General features: G+C 28.3%; 1 non-coding gene across 1 annotated transcript; it reads right to left on the bottom strand.

The window, feature by feature from the left end:
* Positions 1-12,355: 12,355 nt before the first annotated feature.
* On the bottom strand, positions 12,356-12,429 carry Phum_PHUM598170. Its single transcript has one exon. It is a non-coding gene; the product is annotated as a tRNA-Thr (tRNA).

The following is a 12,429-nucleotide window of genomic DNA, read 5'->3' as shown; positions in this document are numbered from 1 at the left end:
TCGACGACCGTTTGTAATCGTTTAAGACAAACTATGGAGTTTGTGTCGTAGGTTTCTAGGTTATCAGGTTCATTTCGACACGTTTTCGTAGGGCGTAGGCCATCTGATAATAATAATCATAATAATAATATTTAACAATCGTAACCGTGATGATGACATTTCGTTTTAAAATGCAAAATATTAATAATAATAATAATAATAATAACGTAAAACAAAATAGGGAAAACAATTTTTACAAACGAAGGAGGGGGGCGGCGGCGTTTATAACAAAAAAAAAAAATTTATTTTTAGTATTTGGTGAACCGAAACTCTGACTAACTCGTTCGGAATTTTTTTTTTTTAAACGACAGCAAAAACGATAAAAAAAAATGAAACCCCCCCCCCTCGAAAGCGGTAAAAGACATTTAAAATAATTTATTTTTTTAAAAAGAAAAAAAATGTATAAAATTAACGATCCGATTGTTGTAAAAATACATAACAACAAACAACCAAAACAAAACAAAAAAAAGAAAACGTCGGTCTCCTACGGGGTCCCCCACAAATAATTTTTTTTTTATTTAAAAACGTTCGAAAAAGAATTTTTTTTTTATTGATTTTTCATCGGTTTTACAAAAAAACAATAATAAGAAATCATTATTATTATTATTATTATTATTATTGTTTTAGATGGGTCAATCAAATAAATTTTATGATGACGTTTTGAAAAAACAAACAACAACAATTTTGACATGTGGATTTTTTTTGTGCGTGTAAGGTTAACGTGATATAAATTTCAGGTAAACGACAAAAAATTAATTCCTCCCCTCCCCTCCATCTACCGGCGGTATAAGGGTGCGAAGGGAAAAAATGATAATTTTTTTGATTTTTTATTAAATTTAATCATGCGTGTGTTTGTGCGTGAGTGAGTGTGCGTATGTAGTACGCCATATGTAAGATTTTAAAAAACAATTAACAGGTGTTTGTTACCTATCGATCAAACAACAAACATTTCCCTCAATTTAATTTTTTTTTATCCATATGCGACCGACAACGCGGATATTTTTTTTTTTTTTAATTTTGATTACCATCGATTTTTTATTTATTTATCAAAATCACGCACGTTTTTTCTAAATTCGTGACGCGTCGATATTTAATAAAATTACGCCGCGTAAAATGATCTGTAATTCGTCACGGTTTACTAATGTCTTCCCCCCCCGCTTTGTTGGAAAAAAAACTCAAACCGCAGAGAGAAAATTAGGAGGTTTTTTCGATCGGCGATAGAAGAGGTAGGAGGTAGGATGGGTAGTGTACGCGCGCTTTTTTTTTCTTTCTATTTTTAAATGATTTTTGAAAAAAAAAATGTTTCGCGGTTTAATAATTATTTATTAGTTTATTTATTTATTTATAATTTTTTAATAAATAATAAATATTATTAAACATTCAACGGTACATTAAAAAAAAAAAAATCAATAAATCAATAAAATGGGTAATAAAATGTGTAAAAATAAAACGTAATAAATAAAATTTATAACGTTTATTATTATTATTACTACAACAGCTAAAAACTTATTAATAAATATTTATGTACGTAATTAAAACAAACGATTTAATTTATTTTAATTTATTTATTAATTAGTCATTTTTATGTTTTACGTTTTTTTTTTTTACGTTTGTTAAAAACACGTTTGTTAGTTAGATTAGACCCCCTCCCTCCTTCCTTCTCCTTCTTCCTTTTCCCAAACTGTTAATTATTTCTTCTGCTTTTTTTTCATCCCTCTTTCTATTCTTTATTTCTTTTTTTTTTTTTTTTATTTAATAGAAGTTGGTAGGCGTGGATTTTAAAATTCTTAGACGTTTTTAAGACGGCAAAAGTTATAAACGAAAGTCATAAACAATATTTAAATTTTCACCGCCGTTTTTACCGACACTACAATCGACACCAGCTCCCTTTTCCCCTCTCCTCTCCCCTTCCCTTCTTCCTCACGTGGCAGGGATGGAAGTGAAGGAACAAAAAAAATTTTCGGTCGACGGGTGCTGTCGGGTACTGTTAGGTAGGTGAACAGGTGGGCGGGTGGTTGGGTGAACCTCCCTTCCTTACTCTCTTCCCTCCCCTGTTTTCTCCCCTCTCTCTCCCCCTCCCCTTCCCGATTCAAGGGTCTTAAGCGTGCATGCATGACCGAATTCATTTGCATCCGTACATGCAATAATGGATGCACTTGACGTGTCAGGTCGAAATCAAGATGAATTCAATATCCCCGACAATATTGATGATAATATTACCGTGTTTTTTTCCTATTATTATTATTATTATTATTAGTGATTTGTGCCATATGTGGCATAAAACTAAGCACCTTACATTTTATATTTAAATTAGATTGATGGCTAAAAATTAATTCAATGAGTCAGTAGCGATACTGACGAAAAACGAAAAAAAAAAACAAAAATTTTTTTTTTTCCTTTCTCCCCGACATATGTTGCTGCTGTTTTAATGAAAGGCATCAATTCTTTCTCCTTCCACTAATTCCTCCCCCCACACCCATTCTCCCACTGAAATTTTTTTTTCTCAGTCTTTCTCCCCGTTTTAATAGTAAATTTAACTTGTTTTTTCGAAAAATTTATATTTTAAAAAATTTTTTTCCCGGTAATAATTTCAAAATTTCTTCTGCCACGTTTATTCTTTTCCTTCTTCAGAAATATAAAAAAAAAGAAAAGAATGAAAAATTTTTGCGACGATTTTTTTTTAATAGGTTTGAACGGTATTAAAATTTAAAATTTCAAGTTGGCAATGATGAATTATCGTTGCGGTCATCATTGGTGCCAACTTAAAAATAAAAAAAAAAATTTTCAATAACTAAAGTTAATAAGTGTGATGATAAATTTACTAATTATTATTATTATTCTTAATACGATGAAGAAACGAATTGTTTTCATTCAAAGAATGATTAATTTTATTATTAATTATTATTGTTTTATTTAAAACAACAAATAAAGTCTGAAGAATGATTGACTGATTGACTGACTGACTGATTGGAGAATGAATATAAAAAACTAGAAAAGGATGTTTGTAATTTTCATTATATTATAACTTATAATAAATAATTTTTTTTTTTTTGCGTTTCATTGTTTCAATAAGAATTTCCGGTTTTCATTACGTAAAAAAAAAAAAAAGAAACCGTAACTAACGAGATCCTTATTTATTTAAACGATAATAATAATAATATGTATTTGTCACGGTTTAATAATTATTAATAAATAATAATTATTTATTTACTTATTTTGCTGCCACGTGATTTAAATAATAAAAAGTTACGGCGAATAAAAGTTTCTATCATTTTTTTTTTTTTTTTAAATAAATCCGTAAGATAATAACATGAATTTAAAGGGAATAATTTTTTGTAGTTGAATTCATCTGCTGCCACTTTTTTTTTTTTTTAAGTAGATAAAAGTTTTCGAGGCGATATTATTATTATTATTTTTATTTTTTCGTTACAAAACGACACACGACGACATCCTCATTAGTATGAAATTTTAAATGGAAAAACGTGGTTATAAAAAAAAAAATCGGTAGTAGAACGTTCGAGAACAATGAAAGAGAGAGAGAGAAAGGGAGGGGAGGAGGATGAAAACGAAAATATTTATTAAAAGTTTTTTTTTATCGAAATTTTCTGTTTCGTGTTAATAAAAAAAAAAAAAAAAGGACGACGACGTGGAATTAAATTTTTTTTTTTTTTTCTTATAAGAAAAAAAAAAGAATTCGAGGGAAATGGTGAAAATTACCCCCCTTAAGAAAAGAAAAAAAAAGGAAACGAAAGATAAGAAAATAAGAAAAGGGGTGAACAAGACAGGAGTGCCAACATTCATTTGTAAATTTTACGATTTCAAAAAAAAAAAAAAAAAATTTTAGTCCGTTTTCAAGAGAAAATGACGATTTTATGAGGCGCCGTGCAAAAATTACCGATGATTCTTCACTTTACGACTTTTTCAGGGAAGTAAAAAAAAAAAAAAAAGAAAAAAAAAGCGAGAATTTAATGGGGGGGGGGAGAGAGAGAGAGGTAGAATGGAGAATACGAATGAATGTGAAAGAGGGGGGGGGTCAGATATTTTTAATAAGTTTCCGAATTAAAAACCTCTCGTAAAAAAAAATAAAAAAAAAAATTTTTTTTTTTTACTGTCTTTTTTTTTTTATAAAAATTTTAATTTCGTGAATTATTACGTACACGAAACTTTATTACATTAAAATAATTAAAACGTACGTGTCAGAAGAACAAAAAAAATTTTTTTCTTATAATTAATTGTTAAGAATAAATTTAATAATAATAAAAAAAAATTCATCAAACTTGATTCCATTTTTTTTGTTTTTTTATTTTTTTATTTTTTTTCCCTTGTTTCTTCTTCCACTTTTTTTTTTTTAACTTAAATATAATACCTCATTAAAATAAAATCAGGTTTGAAAAAGTGGAATAAGAAAATTAAAAAAAAAAAAAAAATTTTCTTCTTCTTCTTCTTATTTTTTAGAAAATGAACCGTAAAAAAAAAAAATGCAAATATCCGATCGAGATGGAGACATATTTTTTTTTTTTTAAATCGGATTTTTCCTTTTTTTTTTTCCTTTCCATTGTCATCCGGAGGATGTAGGATGAAAAAAAAGGTTGTAAATTTTAAAAGGGTGGCAGAATAAGAACTAAGAAGCATCGTAAAATTACTATAAAAATCACAAGCAGAAACAGGAACAGGAGCAAAATAAAGAAAAAGTTGTTGGAGTAACAACAGTCTCCTCATCACCACCACCACCACCGCTACCGCCACCAACCCCACCAACACCAAGAACAACAACACCATCTCCGTTGTTCATATCACATTCAACTCTCTCTTTCTCTCTCTCTCTCTCTCTCTAATATTCCCTTCCAATTAGAGATTTTTTTTTTTTTATGTTCCTGCTGGAGAATATCGCATTATCACGGGATTACCATCTTTTCTTCTTCTTCTTCTGACTCCTTTTAATTTTTTTCCTTTTTCCTCATCTCCCCCTCCTCCTCCTCCTTTTTTTTTTATTTTATTTTCTCTTTTGTTGTTTAATTTTTTTTTCTTTCTTTTTTTCTTTACTTAATAAAAAAATAAATAAAATAAAAAAAAAAAAGAAATTTGATTGCGTTAAAAATGGCATCGGATTTAATATATATATTATCTCACAAGAAAAAAAAACTTAATAACCTTTAATTTTATTTATTACATTTACGTGGAAGAAGACAAGAAAGAAAAAAAAAGGCGGGAAAATGAAAAAAAAAAAAGTTTAATGTGAACACTTATTAGCTTTGTTTTCTATTATTATTTACACACACAAATAATTTGTTGTTTGATTTTTTTTTTTTTTATTAAGAATTAATTTCGTTTTTCGTATAATGACGTCATTATTACATTTCCCCCTCCTTCTTACCCCCCCCAAAAAAAAAATTCTAAACGTTTATCCTCGTGAAATAAATAATTTGAAATTAGAATCGTTTTAACATTTCTCTCTTCTTCCATCATCAAGAATCGGGAGAAAGACAGAGACAGAGAGAAAAGGGAAATGAAAAGGAATAAAACCGGAAATGAATTTATCATACGAATATTTTCCAAATCGAAAACCCCTCTCTCTCTCTCTCTCTCTCTCTTAAAAGTGGAAACCCGACATTCAACCGAATAATTATTTAACACATTAAAAAGGAAATAAATTTTATTTGCTAAACCTTAACAAAAAAAAAAAAATATACGAAACGTGTCATTAGATAAAAGAAATCACGTTCGTCAATTATTTAAAAAAAATGAAAAAGATAATGATGATGATGATAATAATAACAGTAATTTTTTATCCACTCTTTGTAAAAGTGCAACAATTGTATCCATTGAAATAAAAAAAATTGAAAAAATAAATATGTTTGTGAATGTAATTAAATTTAAAATAAGCAGAAGATACGAATAAAAAAAAATACTAAACTAATGCTAATGCTAATAATGATAATAATAATGATAATAATAATAATAATAAAATTTACATATAATTGAAAATTCGTGGCCGCCATTAAATAAATTCTATGTTCAGTTAGCGTGAAATGGAAGAAATTCATCTTGATCAGAAACCTTTTTTTTCTCTTTTTCTCTCTCTTTTATTCTCTTATTCTTTTATAATCTGGACTTATATATATATAAATGGAAAACGTACATTAATAATTTTATAGTTATAGACTATAAAAAAAAAAAAATAATAATAATAATAATAATAATAATGAAATAACAACGTCACGATTTCGATTTTGAAAAAGAAAAAAGAAAAAAAGAAATTTTTTTTTTTGTTTCATTTCGTAAATTAAAACTGGGATATGAGGAGGAGAGTGGGAGGGAGGGAGGAGGTCTGGGAGGGGATTGGGGGAGAGGGTGAAGGAGTAACGGTCATTAAATTTCGTTTTGTTTTTTAACCCGATGACCATAATTATATCACTTTAAGGGCCCCTTAATTAAGGGTTTTCGAAGACGATGCAAATAACCGAAAAAAAAAGAGAGAGAGAAAAAAAACCGGTAGCGGCGACTAATTTATAAATATTTAAATTAAAGTGTCGTAAATTTGTGGCTTTCGGAGGAGTGGGAGTGGGGGGAGAGCCCTCCCCCTACCAAATCGTGTTTACTTATTCTATGACAAAATCACGCGATTCGCACACGCGAAATTAAAAAATTTTTTTTTTTTTATTACGATAAAATTAAAACGAGATTTCTAGAGCTTCCTCCCCCAATCCCCGAGGGGTAGAAGAAGGGAGGACTCATAAAAATATGTGAAAGTTTCGATGGACGAACGAACGAGCGAACGGGTTAACAATTAATTAATATTCAATTTATTTTCCAACAGCGCGCGCGAAAAAAAAAACAAAATTTTTTTTTCATTAAAATTCAATAAAGCGTGAAATTAAACGACGACGATTGATAAAAAAAAAAATGACGTAACGACGTCAAATTGCATCCCCTTCCTACAGCATCATCATCCTTTTTTTTCCAGTTATGAACCCGATAAAAGGAGATTTTCCTACCAGTTTTTGTGAAAACCACAAAATAATTTTTTTTTTTTTAAACGAAATCGTGAATGGCGACACGACACGATTACATTTCCACAAAAATTTAATTGCGTCCTCGGGGCCTTTTTTTTTCCAAAAAAAAAAAAAAGTAGTCATCTGTAGTAATTACAAAAGATTTGGTTGAATGAATCCAACCTCGAATGTATATTTAATAACAATTAATAATAAAAAAAAAAAAAAAAAATGAAACATGAGGCCCAGCATGAAGTCAGGATGTGACTACTGCGTGTACATATATGTACGCGCATATATTTACGCATGTAACCATATACATTACACTATATATTACGTGTGGACGTTTGCATGATTTACGATGGACCAGATACACACACACAAAAATATACACAGATGATTACCACCAAACGATTAATTAAAAGGGTGGTTAAAACAATCTACTCAAACATAGGGTCAGTTCCTTTTTTTTTTTACAAAGAAGTACTCACAATAACATGTCCATCACATGTTAATACCATTAAAATAATGTGTATGACCATTTAAAAAAAGGAAATCATTCGAAGTATTTATTAAGTCCAGGTGGTCGTACGTCAACCCTAAACCTTGATCTCCCTCTGATGACACCGAAAAAAAAAAAATTATTTTTGTCGTGGCATTAGAGGAGGAGGAGAAGGAGGATACCGCCGTCATCATCATCATCATGTGTAGTATTTTTAATTTGTGGGCGTTCGCGAGGGGGTCGGTCACATATCAATAAAAAAAATATATTTTCATGATATATTTAATACTTTTGCAAAATGACCGAGAGCACGACAAACGTGATGACGTCAATGACGACGATGACGACATGTGGGTCGTAATTAAAGTTTACAACATCCTCTCCTTTTCTCCCCCTAACTTTCTCTCTCTCTCTTTCTTTTTAACTTGATATTATTTAATATAAAAATATTTATATATATACGAAAAAAAAGGGTTTTGATTGATTAAAAGCTATCATTATCATTATTATTATTATTATTATTGTAAAAAGAAGAATTATTATATTAAGGTCAAATTAATTAAAATTTGCTTAATGAGTAACTTTTTTTTTTTTTTTAAATTAATCGAGTGATCACGATGGTATGATCGTTTGTTGTTGCAACAATAACAACCAAACGAAAGTTAGAAGAATGGTGAAAGATAAAATTTGATATTTAGCTTACGACGTACCCTTGACCTTGATTGAATTGCACGTGCAATTTTTTCTTTTTGACATCACACGCCCTTAATGAAAACAAACGACCGGAAATCTCTTGCACCTGTTTATTACTATTATTATTATTTTTTCAATTCGTATCATCATCGGAAGTGAGTATCGTAATTTTTCGTTTTGACCGGAAATGAAACCGACGACGACGACGTTAGAAAATTATTTAATTCCGCTATCATAGTCGTCGCATCATAGGGAAAATTCGCGTGAGACGTCGTGTAAAGACGTTTTCTTTTTTTTTCTTCTGCTTTTTTTTTTTATTGAATTAAAGGAAACTTTCTTTTTTTTTACGACCTTTTTTCATTATTTATATGTATTATATATTCATCAGTATAAAAGCTGTGAAGTTGTTTTGTTTGTTGCTGTTGTTGTTGTTTGTATTATTTCCAACTTTTTTCATTGTTTCCTTCTTATACAAATTGGCATACACCCACACCCACACGTACGTACACACACACACACACACACATATACTTTTTTTTACTATTTTCGTTTGTTATGCGATCGTAAAAAAAAAAAAATTTATGTTTAATTCTAAGAGTTGAAAATGGATTTTTTTTTGGGGGGGGGGGAAAGGGCGCTCGAGTGCCTTGATCTTTTAAAATTTGATTGTTTTATATATTCGCGACGGGATCGTTCTTTAGATATATTTTTTTTTCTCCTTTTTTATTCTCTTTTTCTTCTTCTTCCACGTTTATTTTATTTTATTTTTTTAGTGAATTTTTTATTAACTATTCTTATTGTTTTAATAAATATTTTTAATTGATCGTTTGTTTTTGTTTTCTTTTTTATTAGCATTCAGTGAAATTTATTAGTTTTTTTTTTTTTTACAACTGTCGTTTGTTATCGTCGTTTTCTTTTTTGTCATAATGAGAATAATAATGTTATTACGAGGATTAAAACAATAAGATAAACGTTCGCGAAATTTACTCTGTGAGAACATGTAAATCACTGTGCATACTATACACAACAACAACAACAAAAACAAAAACAATAACAACAACAAAAACAACAACATAAACAACAACAACATCAACAACAACAACAACAACAACAACAGTAACAACAACAACAACAAAATTTACAACCACAGCAAAATCAACGAAATATCAAAACTTTTAAATATTTAGTTAATAAATTTTTTTTTATTTTTATAACCATTAAAAAAAGAAAAAGTTTATTTTGTTTTTTTTTTTTTATTATTGTTTATGTTTGTTAACATTAAAATCGATATATCGATTGAAACGCAATAATTTTAATAATAATAATAATAATAATAATAATTGACGAGAGCAAAAAAAAAAAATTCAGTCAAAAGATTTTTAAAACATCTAAAAGGTCAACCTAAAATGCGCGGGTGCGAGAGACAAAAACTTAAAAACATTTCCATTATTATTATTATTATTATTATTATTTATAACAACGAGTCGCATCATTATTATTATCATTTAATTCATTCATAAAAAAAAAAAGAAAGAAAAGAAAATTTATGGTTGCGATTTGGGTTTTGTTTTCTTATTTTTGTCGCCTTTTTTTTTTTTTTTTGGGATGGTCCGATTTTATCAATTAGTAAATTCGTTGGGATGGGATTTTCGCTTCCGATTTATTAATAATAATAAAAATAATAATAATAATTTATAACCTTTTGTTCATAAAAAAAAAAAAAAAAATTTGCTCATCAAGATTTAAATCTCGCGTGGGGAGATTCGAATGAGGAAAAAGAAGGGAATATGAGAAAGAGAAGAGGAGGAAGTTGTTAAAAGAGCAACAAACGACGATCCGTTGATTGTTGTAAAAGAGAAACAAATAATTTAATACCAATAAATTTTTTTTTTTTTTTTTTTACGCGAGGGAGAAGGAAAAGGGACAAACAGACAAACAGGCAAACACACCTAAAATGCATTAATTAACGTTATAACTTCCTAAACTCTTCACCTGTATCCATAAATAAAAAACAAATAAAACATATTAGACGATGATAATGATGATGATGATGATGATAATAATAAATTGTTTTTCATTGTTACGGAAAATTAGATCTTCATAGTAATACAGGGTGTGACCGAAAACCGATTAAAATGTCGAGAAACAATGGGTAAATTTATAAAATAAATCATGGTTGAATCGAAAAAAAAATTACATTTTTTTTTTGTCAAACAAACAAACGAACAAACGACAAACGGTTAATTTCTAAAATTACGAAACGTGAGAAAGGAAAAATAAAAAAAAATAAAAAAAAGGAAAAGAAAAAAATTTTGGAATGAAAGGAAATCCGTTCGACCGTTCGTATTTTAATAAAAAAAAAAACGTCTGCGACAAACCGTATCCGCCGTTATATAATAAATAAAAATGACGTCATTATTAATAACAATTATTATTATTATTATTACTATTTTCTGAATTTTTTATTAGTTTATAATTCGTGTAAATTATCGTTCGTTCGTTCGGGTGAAAAATTGGCGCGAAATTCAGGTTTAAATCGACAAACAATCGCAAAAAAAAAATTAAAAAACCGAAAATAAATTTAAATAAGAGAAAATTTCATTATTATTATCATTATTATCGGTGGAAATTTAAAAAAAAGGAGGCAAAATGATGGAAAAAAGGTTGAAAAAAAAGGATCAAAAAACGAACGATAAAAGAAAATTTTATTTTCTATCTACGTCATTATCAATTCTTATCACAAACAAACAAATTTTTATCTTTTCTCTATGAATATGCAATAGAACTTTATTAAAATAGATTAAAAAAAAAAAAAAGAAAAACCTTTTTCTTTTTTCCCGTTTTTCCGCTTCGCTCCGCCAAAAAAAAAAAAATAACCGAGTCACGTGACCAAGGGAAAAAGTCCTTTTTTTGTTTTTTATACACTGTCCTTTCTCTTATTTTTTCTTATATTTTCCCCATTATTTCTCTCTCTCTCTCTTTCTCTCCCTCTCTGCCTCTTTTTTCATTTTGGAAATGAAACGTGTTTGAAATTTTAAAAATTTTTTTAAATTTTATTTTGACCCTCGAAATTAAAATTTACACGAAACAAAACAACAAAAAATAGGAAAAAAACGATTAACAGACGTCGAACGTGCGACATTTTTATAGAAAAATAAAATAAAATAAAAACTCGATACGACCTTTTAAAAAATTTTCATTTTCCTCTTATTATCACCATCATCATCATTTAGGAATAAAATGGAAAGGGAGGGGGAAACAAAGACTTTCACGTCATAACCGGAAATCAATGGAAAAGAAACTTTAATTGTAAGAAATGACCCTTTTCAATTAGGAGTCAGTCATCACCACCCTTTGGCAACGAAGACAATCATCAAAACTTATTCACGTTTTTAATAGAAATTTATCATCATCATTATTATTATTATTATTATTATTATTATTATTTTCTTTTTTTTCGGGTTAAAATTGGTAAAAAGTGAAAAAAAAAATTTTTTTCAAAATGGATTTCATAAAAAAAATAAATTTAAAAACTTAAGTAAATAATTCCAAAAAAAACGGAAAAAAAAGAAAAGAAAATATATATTTAGGTGGTGATTTTCCAGAATGTTCTTCTCATGCATTATTAATATATCACATATACGCATAACGTTTCCGGTTGTTTAAAAAAAAAAAAATTTTCCTATCAATAACCACAGGTTACGAATATATATATAATATTGTGTGTGTGTTATTTTTTGGCGCCGGTTTTTTTTTCTCAAACATTTTTATTTTTGTAAACGCCTACAAATAATATTATTATTATTTTTTTTCCAGTTCATTTCTTCACGGGTGAGTAAATAATAATAAAAAAGGAAAAAAAAATCCCTTTTTTACTCGAAAAAAAAAAAAAATCCTCAACTGTCACGTAAAAAATTATTTAATACAAATATTTAATTTTTTTTTTTTTTTTTAACCGGTTAATAAAAAAAAAATTTTCAATGTCCGTCTACGATTTTATTTTTATTTTCATCACTTCCGGTTTGCATACCACCTTTTACGAAAAATCCCTTTCGATTTTTACCCTTACGACGATAAATTCAATTTTTTAAGAAAAAAAAATTATTTTCACGTATCCGTAAGAACGGATAGGCACCGGGGGGATTCGAACCCCCGATCTCCTGTTTACTAGACAGGCGCTTTAACCAACTAAGCCACGGCGCC

This window comes from Pediculus humanus, genomic scaffold (assembly GCF_000006295.1).
Source record: "Pediculus humanus corporis 1103172108316 genomic scaffold, whole genome shotgun sequence".
Taxonomy (NCBI): Eukaryota; Metazoa; Arthropoda; class Insecta; order Psocodea; family Pediculidae; genus Pediculus; species Pediculus humanus.
This window is presented reverse-complemented; position numbering and strand designations above follow the sequence as displayed.